Below are 17,500 nucleotides of genomic sequence, written 5' to 3' on the forward strand. Positions count from 1 at the left end.
AAGTAAGTGGAAAGACTGATACTGCACTGATCTCTATCTAAAAGATGGCTGTGCACGACTATACTATTCACTCACTATATAAAGATATGCAAAACATTTCCTTGCTTCTTATCGTTTAGAACATGTTAGTTACACTTCCACTTTCGCTCACATTGGCACATACCGATTTTGATTTCCTACCTAGTAATTATGGGTGATAAGCAGTGGCGTAACAAATCAATGGTGGGTCCAGGTGCGAGAGCACTATGCGGGCCCATACCGCCATATTTTGACCCAGGATGAATTAGCTCTGATACATGCAATACACATTAAGGGTGACTTCAATTGTTTATACTGTAATGTTTGAAGGTTTCAGAACGCCAAGAGTTGTTCAGAGCAAGCTTTATTACTGAGAACGAGGGCAGGGACACAGACACAGATCACAATGCACACAGGGCAGGTCAAGAAGACACACACACTACACCAACAGGGGAGGTCCAGCCCCCCACACAAAAAGGAACACACATGAGGGGAAACTAAAAGGGAAACATGTTACACTAAAGACACTAACTTTACACTTATAACTTACGAGAATAACGACATAAACCCCCCAAATGTTCGCTCTCGTATCCCAGCATGCTTTTCGCGGGAGAACGCTAACACTGTCTTTCTGCGCCGACGCTACAATACAAAGGGCCTGAGGCACCAAAGTAGTTTAGTAGTTACATATTACAATTTCAAATAAAAAAAAAAACACACGACTACATAGAATGCATTACATGTGAAAACATTAAAAATAATTTTATTAACAGCCTGCAGGCCATGGTAATCTAATATTACTGCATTAACATCAACTCGCATGGAATTATGGGAACACTCAATGCGCTCAATGCGCTTCTTTAACCCTCTGCTGAAACTGCAAGCGTTGCTTGCTTATAAACTCACACTGCGCAGAAACAAAACTTAATGTAGCCTAACTTATTTAACCGTGCAGAAACCAAATAAAATCATTCATATGCATACAATCCCCAATATGCGTGAATTAGGCCATTAGAAGAAGGCCATCTTACGAGCCTTTCGTTGTGCAAAATCGTTAACGATGTTTCCAATATTTAATGCTCTGGCTCTCGTATTTTCAATGGACAGGATAGCTAACCCACTGAGCCTCTCCTGCCCCATGCTGCTCCTTAGGTATAGGTCTTAATAAGTTTGAGTTTGGAAAAAGATCGCTCAGCTGTTGCCACAGTCACAGGCAATGTCAGAAACAACAAGAGAGCAGTACACACTTCCCCGAATGTGGATGTTACACTGTCATAATCTACCAACAGCATTTTGGCAAGTTGAAAAATAGATGACTTCTGTGAAATCTCTGCTTTAAAGCAAGACCTGAATGAGAGGAGTTGTGTTGGGAATGTCGGTGCAATGTCCCTGCTATAATTGTCTGACAAACGTCTTGCCTTTTCAAGCAGTTCATCATCACCTGCGAGTTGAAGGGTCATAGGACGTAAAGACTCAAACACATGACAAGTTTCCCGCATACTTGCAAATCTTTGGGAGAGCTGACTGATTATGATGTCCAGAGTTGCATTAAATACCTGCACTTTGAAGTATCTCTCTGCATCGGTTAAGCGCTCATCTTCCGATAGATCGTCAAAGTGACACTTCACTCTCCGTGCTCTAACATTTTCAAATGTACTCTGAACCCCCCATTTATTTGCGAGCGTCTGCGCTGTAGTCTTGGCCTGGTCAAAGGCACGCCTGTAGTCAGAAAGGACCTGTATAGAATTTTCCAGCAATTGCATTGCGGGGGTAGCGACGGGCCCCGGGAGGTCACGGGCCCTGGTGCGACTGCACTTGCTGGACCTACTATAGTTACGCCACTGGTGATAAGCTGTAGGCTCCTTAGTATGCAGTACCAAGTATGTTTCTATGTGCTTGCCCTCTATGCTTGTACAAATGTACTCAGTTAGATAGTGTGCTAGTTATGGATATCATCACTTGTGGGTTGGTGTATATGTATGTTGAACCTGCGCGAGTAAGGTTTACTAACGTTCCACACACACAGCTATGCGAGCTGCCATTCGTTACATGTACTGTATATTGTGTTTCACATGTGTGTGTGTGTGTGTGCGTGTGTGCGTGCATATTTGTGTGTGCTTGTGTGTCTGTGTGTGTGTGTGTGCGTGCATATTTGTGTGTGCTTGTGTGTGTGTGTGTGTTTGTTCATGTGTGTGTGCGTGCATGTGTGTGCATGTGTGTGTGTGTGTGTGAGTGTGTGTGTGTGGTGCACACCTCTAATGTATATTCACCTCTCTGTAGACCATGAGCTGTTCAGTGCAGGGACTGAAGAGGCTGTTTTTTCTCGCTTGGAGTGGTCCTTTGAACTGGCCTCTCGTAATAAACTCCAAATACCGATGCAATTTCCTGTTGTGTGAGGCTGCTGACACACACACACACACACACACACACACACACACACACACACACACACGCACACACACACACACACAGACCCAGCTGAGGCCTAGCAAAAGCCAGCATGATTATGAGATGTTATCGAAGCACTGAACAGGCCTGCACAGATGCATGCTTGATCTGGATACAAACACACACACACAAAAACACACGTGCACACACATGCACACACTCACACGCACAAACACACACACAGACACACACACACACACAGACACACACAAACAAACACACACACACACACACACACACACACACACACACACACACAGACAACAAAAATACTCAAGAAATAACCACTACCTAGGAGTATGACTCATGATGAGTTATCTGCCTGAGGGATAGTTCTCTCTCACACACACACCTACACACCTGCAGCAGTCACTCAAAAAAGAAGAAAAAAACAGCTGTGGCCTCTGGTGCTATTCCAAGCCTAATGTTGATTACCAGGAGGCTTTAATACAGAGTTTGTATGGACAGGGATGGGCCCCTCTTGACTGTGAAGAAAGGTCTATGATGTTGAGTTTCTAATGCACGAACAGGCTTGTTATTGTTTGCGGTGAGAGTAAATACATGAAGTGAAGGCTGATGGAAACTGCATGGATGTTGACCCAGTGTTGTTTGACCCAGTTTAATCACATGTTGCTTTTCGCATTCTCCTCTTTTTTCAACGATGACAGAAATGAAATGCAGGATGATTTGCTCAGCATGACTCTGGCTTCTCAGCGTGCTATTGATGTGTGCTGTCAGACCATGCGTCTGGAAGAGTAATCCTCTCCAATCAGTGGCGTCCCTTCTTCTCTGCTGCGACTCTCTATCTTCTTCTCCCTTTCTCTCCAGCTCATGTTTCTGGTGATAGCTCATGCTAGCTATACATTTCCCAGACATTGGGCCTGAATGAGTTCATCCTTTTATTACTCTTTGACAGTTAAATACTGGGTTCAGACGTTCAGAAACATAGTTCTGTCTTTCTCAATCTGCGTCCTCTCTGTGCTGTCCTATCACCCTCACCCCGCCCCCTCTCATTCTCATGCTGACTCTATCTATTTCTCTGCCCCCTCATTTGGCTCCAAGTTCCTTTTCTCTTTTCTCCATCAGTCTCTCTCTCTTTCTGTCCTTCTCTACTCCCTCGTTTTTGAACTCTCCCTCTTTCCCCATCAATGTATCTATCTCCCACTCAGTCACTCTCTTTTTTTCTGTCCTGCCCTCTCTCTCTCTTTCCCTCTCTCTTTCTTCTCCCCCCTCCGTTGCTCTCTCTCTCTCTCTCTCTCTCTCTCTCCTCCCTGCCTGTCCCATGGCCTTGAGCAAACACTGAGTGGTTCCTGGCTGCTTGGTGAGTGTGCTGTGTCTGAAGGCCTTTCTGCGTATCCCAGCTCTTGTTTACACTCTGTGTTCCCCGCTACTCGTGTTTAATGTCATCCAGGCTTTTCTCCCCATAGACGGCCTTTATGTAAACCCCCACACACTCACAGCTGTGTGTGTGTGTCTGTGTGTAGAACAGAGAGGCAGTGTGTGCATAGACACATATGACAGTGTGGTAGGCCAATGTGCAAATGAGACATAAAAATACAAAAGAATGAAAGCTTGTGCAAGTAAGCATTTAATTACATACTGTATCTATGAGTTCTACTCATACGATGTACAGGTGACTTTATAAGCTTACACAGCAATAGAATCCACGAGTAGACTACTCTACTTAGAGCCGATGCAATATTAGAATACCACCTCACAAATCCCACACCAAGTCAGCACGACACCCTTACAAAGTACAGTACAGTTACTGTATAATGCAGTTATTCTGCAATGCAATGCAGTACAATCATATTTTTATGTCCAAAATATTGCATTTCCTGCACAAGAACTGCAAATAATTCCTCCAAAACTGCAGTTGTGATACTCAGAAAACTGCAGTTTTGACACTTGTAGTGCAGTTATTTTCTTTAAGCAATTTCACACATTTTACACATCTACATTTAACTTAAGAGAACAGGAAAAGACTCTCAATCAGTGTTTGACTAGACAGTGGTCTGATTATTGCTAAGCGTTACCTAATATTTGAATATAATAAGAGATGTTCTTAAAGGAGATTCCAATCTTCGGGTGAAAAAGGGTAACAGACACATGTACATCACATGTATCCCACAGGATTCCATTCAAACAAATCAGCTGCTGTCAGGCCAGTGGGGTCTTGGCAGAGATCAGAAGCTGCTATGCTTTTGTCTATGTTAAAGATAGCTATTATATATCTACCCGATTAGAACATCTCTGACATGGCATTGTATGACAGCAGTGCCAACTAACTTTTGTCTTGGATGCTGAGTGCTGTTACCCATGCTACTCAAAAACCCAGTGAACGACACATTGTATACATAATTGCTATAGTTGTTGCTCAAATCATAGTGTCTTGAATCACTCGAAACAACCAACAAGGACATCAAACCCAAAGTGAAAGAATTGTATAATGATTGATTGATTGCTTGCTCTTTGAGAGTGTTATAAATGAGTGATGCATGACAACATGAAGAACAACAGTTTATAGGACACGGACAAAATAAACTGTGAACCAGTGATTCTACTGGAATATACATTACAGGTTGATAAACAGTGAAGACAGTATGTCTCAAAATATCTGATTTGAGTAAAAATCCAATTGGTTTTTGCCTTTGTCTTACTGCCAACAGGGTTTGGAAAAAAAGCTTAACCTATTAGTGGTGAAGTAGGAAATATTGCAATTCCATAGTGGTCAGTGTTGACTGGTTAAAGGCTGCTCTGAAGGTTTCAAAATGAACCTGAAGGGAACGGCCATTACGACGGGAAACAATTCCCAGTGGAGCCAGGCCAGACCCTATTCAAGAACTGAAATTGGGTCTGGTTACTTGAAGCTAGCAGTCCTCAATTCTGGCAAACGTTAATTGAGCTCAACAGCCCCACAAAATGATCCTGCTCTATACCTCTAAAATAATGTATTGTTTGGCTGGAATACTATACAGTCCAAGCTAGGACCTTTCTCATTTACGTTGAGAAAAGTTTTAAAGTTGATAAGCAATAACTGCACCTTTCAAGAGGTGAGGTGTGTGTAATTTCAAATAATGTGTGTGTGTGTGTGTCTGTGTGTGCAGGGTGCGATTTGTAGGGGGAGGTGGTGAGGATTTCCCCCCCTCTGGTTTTCCTATCCCTACCTCTGCTAAATTATTTTTATCGTCGGGGGGGACAACATTTATCCCCCTCTGCCCCTCATATTGATTAATGCTACTTCATATAAGTAAAGCGCTGCAACGTGAGAACAGTCTAGTAGGCTAGCCTACATAATAATCTGACATCAGAAACGCACCGTCACCATCAGCACTCATGCTGCTGACACAGTGGCTGCGTGATAACTTAATTTGGCCTTGATCGTGCAGGACATTTCAGAATGTCGAGTGTGTAATCCATCATAAATGGCTAGGTTCAATGGAAAAATTAGCTGGACAAATGAAAGAAAACGAGAAGGATTCAGTGAAGCATAATAATGTTTTAGAACCTTCAAAATTAGAAAACTGATGCAACTGAGATGGAGGACAACTGCACGTAGAGTAGAACGTAGGCCTATTGTCCGAAGGAACTTACATTAAATGAGGAGATATTTGCTGAATGTCACAAAAAGTGTTACAGAAATTGCTTGGCATCGCTTATTCAATGGCTCTCTACCGAAACACCTGTAGTTTGCGGAGGACGAACGAGAAAGCACTCGTTTGATAAATCAGCCAGTAGTAGACAAATAAATATATAGAAATAATCTGTACTGCAAAAACGAATGTTGGTGGGTATTTAAACTATCTAGCGGGTGTTTTAACAGCTGCAAGAAATAGAAGCTTCATGGTCTTTATGTTCTGGTTCGTAAATTATTTTCATAAAACTTCAAGTTGCCCTATAACTTTACTCTCCAAACTCTTCACTGCACTGTAGGCAATTAACTGACAGTATGATAGGCTATTTATTTTCTGTAGGCTACAATAAACTCATTTATTTTTTCAACTTTTGCAATATTACGCACTTGGCTACTAAACGCAAATCAGCAGGAGAGAGAATGCACGTAGCCTACGCAGCGTGTAGCGCAATGTGTAGGCTATTTGGTTACCAACTAACACTGTTAGCCAATTCACTAACTTAAGACTTCAGTGCCATCATATACAATGTTTTTTTACAAACAAATACAGAAAGGATGGAGGCAGCAAAAGTAGAGAAGTCATTTCAGATGGGGCAAGAACAAGGTGAATTTGTATGCTTGTCAAAACGTAGTCCTACCCTGCATTAGACCAGATCATACCAAGCACACTCGCTGTTTAAAGATGAACTGAACTGGAATTTGAAGTAAAAGTGATATAACAGATGTATTTTATTTCTTCTCATTGGTACAATGATTAAAATGGCTGAATTTATTAAAAGGGATAAAATTGTACGTTGAAAGTGGTGTTGTTGTTACACGGGCGCCGCCATGTTGGATTTCAACAATCGGCTACGTCACTGGCATGGTAAGCTACTCTGCACTAGCACTAGCAGCCATAGCAGATAATGAGTCTGAGGCTAGCTGTATGGCTGAGGAAACTAACATTAGGCCTAGCTGAGTTACATATTGGCCATAAGCCATTTATCATAGGCTAGCCTACATCACAAAATCTCATACAAAATGAAACCAAACTAGTGAAACAAAGGCGAACACTTTAACAGGGGAAATTAATTGGGCATGAATCATACTGAACGCTATTTTGTCAATGAGCAGAAACACACATGACATTCAAACTATTGATAAGATGTGCACTATGGAAACTGGTCTGTAACTTTGGACGAATAAATGCCATTGACTTGCCATATCCTGACTTAAAAACCCTTTTCTTGCTTACTTTATCGCAAACTCGGTGGGCAGCTTGTAGTCTTTTTCAATTCATAGAAGGGCGAGCCCACAGTCTATGTGCCATGGAGTCTAAGTTTCAACTTCGGCTTCGTTCACCCAATGCAGTCACTGGTCGCAATTACAAAGTCCGGGAAGGTTCGTTCAATCGTTTAAAGTTTTAAGTGCAGTAGCCTATCTGTCCACTTTGGAATAATATCTCGAAGTAGCCTCAGATGAGGTCCAGTGTTAGATAGGCTACCATACGATCCAACCTAGGAAAGGGCTAGCAGCTAACACCTTGGAAACACTCTTATGTCAAACTCCACAAGCTAGCACTCCATAGCGACCATAGAGAGTATAAACCACGACTCCGACGATATCACAGATCGATAATAATGCTTTTACTAGCTGGTAACTAAACCACTGCGGGTCTGTAAACAGAATCCAATGTCCCTTTCTACTCACCCTGAAGCCAGTTGTTCACCGTCTCAGGGCAGATTGTTGATGAGGGAGTTTAACTCGCAGTGCTGCTATCCAAGAGACTCGTGCAGTATCAACATCCACAAGGTAAAAATCTGCAAACTCTTCACTAACGTTAGCCTAAAATAAACGGCAAACTCGTGTATCCTCCATGTATCTGGGGTTAACTTGGGGTAACGAAGTTTTTAACAGTTTCGAGAGAGAGAGCCCGTGTGAGTTGCTGTTACGAGTGCCAGTAGTTCATACTGCGTTAGCTTACATTGACGTGACAATGCGTGTTATATTTGTATATGCACCGTATAGCCTTCGCATAGGCATAATGTAGTGGTGGTGAGTGAGTATGCAGTTGTGTGGAGGATGTACAGTAGGCAATGTGTGTGTGTGTGTGAGGGATGGAGGGAGACAGAGAGACAGCGTGCGTGTTGCTGTCTCAAGCGCCCCTCGTCCAGTTTTCTACATGACCTGTAGGCTAGGTCTACAGTAGCCTATGTTGTGCCGCACAAAATGTATCTCTGTTGTACATTGCACAAAATGTATACCCCCCGAAATAAACACATACATAAATAAACATATTTTTCCCGTCACTTTGGCTTCCTTGAACATTTTCCCTACGTTTCGCCACTGCTTTGCAACAGATAGATTCCAGTGTCCCTGCTCCGGCAGCGCCCACACAGTCATTTTCACCCAAATGATCCTACTGAAGGTTGAGCTGGAGCCTGAAACCCATCTAGTGGTAGTCAAGACACTACAGGCCTGTCCCTCACAGGCTCAAATTTGTAACCCATGCCATTAAAATTACTAATTTTCGTGTATACATAATATGCTGCAGCTGTTGCCTATAGAACTTCTCAGGTCCTACCATGCCAGTGACGTCATTGAAACTGGCAGCGTTCTAATACTAACAAACGCAATTTTGGTGTTGCTTAAAAAAGGCTACGTATTGATTTTTTTAATTATTTTTTTTAGTGTCATTTATTTTTAATTGTCATAATCAACACATTATCAATGTTGATTCTTTCAGTTCAGTTCATCTTTAAAGTCATACACCACGTCAACTAAAACTAAAATGTTACAAAGGTGGCAAAAATAATATAGGGTATTATTAGCCATAACATTACTAGGCTATGAATCGTTCGTTCGTTCGTTCGTTTTTTTTTTTTTTTTTTTTGGGGGGGGGGGGGGGGGCGGGTTTACAAACTTATTCAAAATCATCCCCCCCTCTGGTTTTTACACAAATCACACCCTGTGTGTGTGTGTGTGTGTGTGTGTGTGAGAGAGAGAGAGAGCGAGAGAGAGAGAGAGCAGGCCAGAGACTGACTGATAGAGAGAAGGACTGAAGGAGAGGCAGAAGAAAGAAAAAGGAGGGCAAACGAGACACCCTGTTGGAGAGAGAGAAATGAAGAGGGAGACAGCCGTCATATATCTTGAGTATATACCTTCCTGAGCCGGCATATATCTTGAGTATATACCTTCCTGTGCCCCCCCATGTATTGGCCAATGGTGAAGTTCAGTCGATTTATGGGTCGTAGAGGCGGACATCTGCAACCCATTTGAGTGTGTGTGTATGAGGGAAAACTAGAGAGAGTATGTGTGCGTAAGTGTTTGTGTGTGTGTGTGTGTGTGTGTGTGTGTGTTTATATATATATATACACACACACACACATATATATATATATATATATATATGTGTGTGTGTGTGTGTTTCAGCCTGCTGTTACAGCCCAGACTTGGTACCCACAAGGGGTCAAGCAGAGCAGAGAGAGAGAGAAAGAAAGAGAGAGAGTGATGATGAACGATGGATGAAGGAGAGAGGGAAAAGAAACAGGATAAGAAGAAGAGACAACCATAACTCTTCACTCACCCACCTCCTCCCCCACTCCCTCATTTTGCATCTCGATGTGTCCATTTCACGCTTTGGCAGAGTTAAGGGCCGGCACTCTCTCATCCTGCCCAGAGTTCATTAACAGGGGCAAAGCTCTGCAGAGCACAGAGTCAGTGAGTGTGTGTGTGTGTGTATGTGTGTGTGTGTGTGTGTGTGTGTGTGTGTGTGTGTGTGTGTGTGTGTGTGTGTGTCATACATACCATACCATACATAGCACAGGGGTGTAGTGGTACTACCAAGGTAAACTATGAATTCTGTGATCACTTAAAGGTGGACTGAAGATTTTAAAGGCATTCAGAACATGTTTGATGATGATTATTATTGTCCAATGTTTCTAACAATACCAGTGGTATTAAATGGTTCCTAGAGCGTTGATGAGTGTATATTATAAATGTGGATAATACAGTGTGATTTTTGAATGTTAAAAGGTTGCAATTGGTAAACTCTTTTGAGAGGTGGATAAACTATTTCTGAAATTTCAGAGGTGAATAAACTGCGCTTACTTGTGTTTAGCCTCTGCTACAGCTCTGCGTGTGCATAAAGATAAGAGACACATATGTAGGCAGGCCTATGTACACTCCAACAAAGACCAGAGCATTTGGACTGATTTCCCCACTGGCACAGCATGCAGAGGTAGCTTTGGGACTCAGGGTTTCCCCCCAGGCTTTAGTAGACTGATGGGATGTTTGGATTAGTGCTGTTACCCTGGCTCCAGTGAACACACACACACACACACACACACACACACACACACACACACACACACACACAGACAGACACACACACACACACACAGGGTACCTCTCCTTCAGTCTTCTCTGCCCTCTTTCTTTCTCTCTCTCTCTCTCTCGAAATAGATGTCAACTCCATGTCAAACACACACACACACACACACACACACTCACAGGGAGACAGAGATACTCATCCTAGATTTTAGGTCGTCCTGTTTTTGCACAGACCTGATGGTAGACACACACCGTGGCAGCTGACCTGGGTGGTATCTGTGCCAGGGAAGGCCCTGTCAAAACAAGATCCAACACGTAGCACACCCACAGAACCCTGTACACACACACACACACACACACACACACACACACACACACACACACCTCAGGAGAAGCAACTTCCCACACACTTATTCTCTTTCTCACAATACCTACCAGAAGAGTTTTATACACACAGACACACACACACACACACTAAGCGAACCAAGAGCTCTCACCTCACACACACCATATTGAACTTCACCTCGCACTGTCTGGGCAAAAAGCTGAGAGATTCCTGTATGTGCCAAAGCTAACCAAGACTTTCCACAAGGACTCTTCCCCCCCCCCCCTCCCCCACCCCCCTCTCTCTCTCTCTCTCTCTCTCTTTTCTCTCTCTCTCTCTCTGTCTTAATGTGGTTTCCTCCTTTCCTCATGCTCAGGTGTTTCTTCTCCCAGTGTAGGTCTCAGGGCTGATTTCAGGGCTATGCTGCAGCCCATACAAATGCAATTGCTGCTCTTAGCCATAATTGTGTGTAAATGTGTGTGTGTGTGTGTGTGTGTGTGTGTGTGTGTGTGTGTGTGTGTGTGTGTGTGTGTGTGTGTGTGTGTGTGTGTGTGTGTTTTGCTTTGTCTGTATATGTGGGATGTGTTGTGCTGTGTGTCAGCCTATATATGTATGAGTGCCCTGGGAGTTTTTGGAGTCTATGTCCTGATGTGTTTCCCAGAGAGAGAAAGAGAGAAAGAGAGAGAGGTAACACTAGATGTAGGCCACTAAGGTGTATGTGTGTGAGTGCATAGGCCTGTTTTTTTAGTAAATGTGTATAAAAGGTCATGTGCAGATGTACATTTTGATTATTGTGTGTGTGGTGTGTGTGTGTGTGTGTGTGTGTGTGTGTGTGTGTGTGTGTGTGTGTGACCTTCAGGCACCCACTCCCCTCTGTTATAAAACAGTGAGAACATACCACATTAGCTTTACGGAGAATTCAAATGAATATTGCTGTGATACATGTATGAACTGCATTACAGTGATTATCATCCCTGGAAGCACCAAAGGAACAGGGTCCAAAGAAATGTGTGTTTGTGTGTGTGCGTGTGTATGTGTGTGTGTATGTGTGCTTGTGTGCATGTGCGTGTATGTGTGTCTGTATGTGTGTCTGTATGTGTGTGTGCTCATGTGTGTGTGTGTGTGTGTGTGTGTGTGTGTAAATACAGTGGTGAATAAGTCCTCTCTGTGATCAAGCAATGAGATCAGCCTGTTAAAAAGAACTGGAAAGAATCAAATGACCAGAGAGGAGTGAAAGGAAATGAGTGAAGATGAGAAGAGATGAGAAGAGATGAGGAGTGGAGATGAGAAGAGATGAGAAGAGGAGTGGAGATGAGAAGAGATGAGAAGAAATGAGAAGAGATGATAAGAAAGAGGAGTGGAGATGAAAAGAGATGAGAAGAGATGAGAAGAGGAGTGGAGATGAGAAAAGATGAGGAGAGGAGTGGAGATGAGAAGAGGAGACGACTTATCAACAGAGAGATGGGGGGAGAGAGAGAAGGGGTGGAGGGAGAGAGAAGGGGTAGAGGGAGGGAAAGATATGGAGAAGGAGGGATAGAGAACCAAGGGTGAGAGAAGAGACGGAGAATGACAGACAGAGAGAGGAGAGAGCATATGAGGGAATGTGAGAGACAAAGAAGAAAGGGAAAAGGGAAGAGGGGGATAATCAAGAGTGAAAAGAGAGAAGGGAGAGAGAGAGAGAGAGAGAGAGAAGGGGGAGAGAGAGAGAGAGAGAGAGAAAAGGACAAGAGAGGGGGCACTTGAGAGCAGAGGAACGAGACGGGAGATGTCTGAGTAGTTAGAATGGCATGACAGACAGGCCCAGATAAGGAAGACAGGTATGAAAGACAGAATGATGGAGGGAGCAGTTAAGTGACAGAGAGAGCTGGGGAGAGAGAGAGGCAGCTATATATGAGAGAGGCAGAGCATGAGAGAAGCATTGAGAACAGGAGAGAAAGAAAGAGCTGAACAGAAGAATGAAAGGAAGAAATGAAAGAGAGAAATTAAAGAAAGAGAGAAGGGGGAGAGGGAGGCCGGTGTCTTGGTAATGAACCCACTCGGTTTGTTTGCTCAGCCACCCAGGGCTCGGGCCCAGATCAAATCACCACGGATGTGGTTCGCCTTCTAATTTTACAAAAACAAATTTCGGGAGCGCCCATGTTTGTGCAGGGGGATGGGAGGGGAGGGGAGGAGAGGGGTATAGGGTGGGGGGTTAGGGGGCTGGGAGCAAGGCGTGTGTGAAAGGTGCAGCCCCTGGCCCACTGCACCTTGGGATATGGGTGTGGGGGGGTGGAGGAGAGGAGAGAGGGAGTGGATGAGAGGAGAGAGGGAGGAGAGGAGAAGAGAGAGGGGGTGGAGGAGAGAGGGAGTGGAGGAGAGGAGAGAGGGAGTAGAGGAATGGAGAGAGGGAGTGGATGAGAGGAGAGAGAGGGAGGAGAGGAGAGAGGGAGTGGAGGAGAGGAGAGAGAGGGAGTGGATGAGAGGAGAGAGAGGGAGAAAGGGAGAGGAGAGAGGGAGTGGATGAGAGGAGAGAGAGGGAGAAAGGGAGAGGAGAGAGGGAGTGGATGAGAGGAGAGAGAGGGAGGAGAGGAGAGGAGAGAGGGTCTGGTAGTCCTCAGTTCTACTCCACGTCCCACAGGCTGCAGCTGCAACACAGAGCAGTGACATGTTTGTTAGTGTTCTGAGAGCACGCTGGCTGTGCATGTACACACTTGTGCTTTCCATATGAGTGTGTGTGTGTGTGTGTGTGTGTGGTGGGTGATGTGGTTGCATATGTTTTGTGTTCTCATGTGCACACATGCACGTGTTTGAATGCACATTTGTGTGTGTGTGTGTGTGTGTTTTGTACAGAGAAAGAGTTGCTGGTTATGGGGGAGTGCTCTCTTTGTTTCAGAATTGTAAGTTTCATTCATTTGGCAGAGAGACATGTGTCTGTAGTATTGAGTGTGTGTTTGTGTGTTTGTTTGTTTGTTTGTACATATACTGTATGCATAAGTAAGGCTTGGGGCATTTATGTATGTATTAATTTATGAGACATTTCATTTCCCTATCTACTTCTCCATCTCTCTCTCTCCATCTCTCTCTCTCTCTATCTCTCTCTCTCTCTCTGGGTCTCTGGGCCCTATTTTTGAAACGCAAAACCTGGCGCAAAGCGCATTATTATCCCGATGCAAAGCGTATTCCTATCGTACACTCAAGTTTTTCGACATGCCCTTCTCATTTATTACACGACGCGCTCGGGGGTGTGGCAATTAACGACCTAAGGTGTGGTCTGGCACATTATCTAAAATCTTACACTATCTAAAAAGCATTATGCCACTCAGGCCCGTATTGAGACAATGCTGGCCCCTAGGCACTATACCCCCCTCCACCTCCCCTGTTTCCCATGCTGTCCTCCGGTCAAAAAACATCAGACATAATCAAGGCGATTTACTATTTACTAACTTACACAACTACATGTAGGCATATGAGTAGTGAGCAATATTCAAATAACTCATTTCAAAATGTTGAATTCAAAAAGCACAGCACTCAATACAAAATGTCAAAATCAATACACATCAGTACATCAGCCCAGCAGAAAAACCGAAAAAACAAACAAACAAAAAACAAAGCATTTTCATTATGCAAAGAGAAACCAACACTTGCTGTCTCCCTACCAAAAATATCAGACATACTGTAAGCAAGGGGATTTCTAATTTAATTTTTAACTAACTTATTTAACATAGTTTAGCTAACTTATCCAACTACATACATGTAGGCTAGGCATAGCAGTGAGCGCTATATTAAAATCTATCAATCCAAAAAGCCAAAATCAATACACATCAGTGTAGGCCTACACATCAGGCCAGCAGCCAAAAAAAACACAAGACATTACCATTATGCAGAATAGGGGAACTTCATCAGCACAGCTGTCCCTGAACATCAAAACAGCAGCAGAGCCTAAACAGGAACCAGACAAACAATGATGTAAATTGACAGCGTCAATTCATGTTTGCCCAAAAATAGTAATAGTAAATTAATCAGGTTTCTTACCTTTAGCAGAACTGCTTCTTCCTTGATTTTGCGCAAGCAAAGATGTGGACTACATTCCCAAAGTCCATTTCTTTGACCAACTCCCAGACATGGGGGACTCGAGTCACATGACTTGACTCGAGTCAGACTTGAGTCACATTTTTTAAGACTTGAGACTTGCTTGATCAACATGTATAAAAGACTCGACTTGACTTTGACTTGCTATTCGTGACTTGAGACTTGACTTAGACTTGAGACAAATGACTTGAAATGACTTGACTTTTTATTTTTTTCATAGATATTAAGGAGTTAACTTTACGATTTTAAAAAATTTGCTTAGGTGCTGTTGCATGCATCACGCGAGCGAACCTGTCACTGTACCAAGTGACGCGACGCGACAGACCAACAGCAAGTGCCAGATCAAATGAGACAGACTGAGGTAGGCTAACTTGCAAATATGGAAGGCTCTACGTTTATACCAAAACATAATAATGTTTGGCTTCACAGATGATGTATCTGACAAGTCAAAGGAGAAATGAACAGCAGTCTGCAAGTGTGCAAAATAGCAACATAACCACCACCACGTTGATTTTCATCCGAAGTTAGTCGTGTTAGAAACCTAACGTCAAATTTGAGGCATGTTAAGAGTTGGCAAGAGTTGGCAAATGTGTGAAATGGCAAAGTGAAACATTTTCTTGTCTAAGTTTAATCTTGATATATAGCGAAAATGTTGCCAATGTAACCTAAAGTAAGCGCCTCTCTTTCTCCTTCCCTCTTAAGCACGTCCCTGTTCCATACGTTACAGCCTAGTAGTAGGCTAACAACAGTAGGTAGGCCTATATAGGCCTAGCTAACTGCCAGCAATCAGCATAAAAAGTAGCTTATTTCACATGTTAGGCTTATGTATAATATGATATAGCATTGACGGTCCTAAACCCTCCTAAAACCCATTGCGCTGTCGCGCTTGTCAAAGTTTGCCAGTGACGTTGGCGGCAGCGTTTGATTGATTGATTAGTGACAGAACGACCTCTCACCTTCAGCATTTGTTACAGGCAGGGTTAGGAATATTCTGAGCGCAACACCCACCGCTAGCGCTCGTGGTACCATCTCCCCCACTAGCTTTACCATCTCCACGGTTAGCTTCAGCTTCATCAGCAGCGCTGCTAGTGACCACAATTCCCTCTGATGTTCTCACAAAAAAACTTTCTATCCCTGCAACATTTTGAATCGTGGCTAAACGTCTAGAATCCTTGTTTTTCTTTAACTTTCTTTTAGCACAACCACTCAATTGATGTCGGTTCATTTTGGATAAATTGTCTGTATCATGTAGCCTAATCTTGATTTATTTATCAGTTATTATTTTTATTATTAAAATAAATATTTTTAAAGCATGTGTCATGTGGTGCCCCCCATGGTTGGTGCCCCTGGGCACAGGCCCACTGGCCCTTATGGATAATCCGGCCCTGATAGATAGATATAGATAGATAGATAGATACTTTATTGATCCCCAGGGGAAATTCAAGAATTTGAATGATGCCACTGACCAAGAAAAATCTGGTCTATAGCGAAAGGTGCATATGAAGCACAGCTGAAGAAGCACTGTCAAGAGATGTAAGCAGCAACTCCTCTGCAGGATAAATGTCCTTAGGTTTTTTATTCAGTCATTCAAACATTATTGGGGTAAGCGTTGCTTTTTTCAGGCTATGTTTTCGATGGTAAGCCATTGTCAGTCAATAGTGAAAGTAATTAACTGTGTAGAACTGTTTTGTCGTTGACACTGACACCATGGTGAAGTTAGTTTCACTTTGCCTGAGTTCAAATAACGAGTGCAGATGTGTGTAGGCTATACTCTGCTAGGTTTTAGTAAAGCATGGTTTAGTGGAATACCTGTTCCATACGGTCTTGCGCGCAAGTAGATTCCTTCAAATGCGGCTCTGACTATGAAAATACCATTGCACTGTTCGAAGTTGCGCTGCTTGCTGTTAAAGGGAATGACCAGTAACGCATTACAAAATACGCATTACCCCAGTATTATATAACGAAGTATTTTTTTAAATCAAGTAAAACAGTTACAATTACTGAAATTTAAATGAGTTTGTTACTTGCGTTACTCTGTTTAGCTTGTGTGAAAGATGAACAATCCACATTTGCTGCTTCTGATCTAACGTCGCCGACCTTAGCAGTGTGTTTCGTGTTTTCATTGCAGATGGAATCTTTACAGTTAATAGCAGTCTCCTCACATTCCTACTTATTTTAAACATGCAAGAGTTCACGCCTTTCCCTTTTGTTTCCATCTCGTAAACTCCACGTGGTGCAGTAGGCGCATTGCTGTTCATCTTTTTGCTCTTCTTCGCCTATTGTGCAAAAGCCTTATTATATTAATTTTACATCCTTACAACACAACACCAATATGCCTACATAGCCTTTGCAGAGACACACACAAGTTTAACTCGAGAGAAAAATGCAGATTTCACTTTCCAAATAAAGAACCCTCCACAATAGCCTATAATATAATGCCTTGAGTTATTTGCAGTAGGCTATGTTTACATCGGAATTGACGTCCACGGTGTTATGGGTTCATTGTCTGCAATGGAACAACTTCTCTCTGGAACACCTTATTGAGCTGGTTCTTCAAAAGTACAAGTTTGAGAACTCATGTACAAGGCTATTGATGTGAGACTACAATAAATAGGTCTACAAATGATGTTTATTATATGTGTGACTGTTCAGTACTTTGTTAATATTAAGTATAAGTATAGTATAAGTATACTCTT

The sequence above is a fragment of the Alosa sapidissima genome, chromosome 16, assembly GCF_018492685.1.
Source record: "Alosa sapidissima isolate fAloSap1 chromosome 16, fAloSap1.pri, whole genome shotgun sequence".
Lineage (NCBI taxonomy): Eukaryota > Metazoa > Chordata > Actinopteri > Clupeiformes > Clupeidae > Alosa > Alosa sapidissima.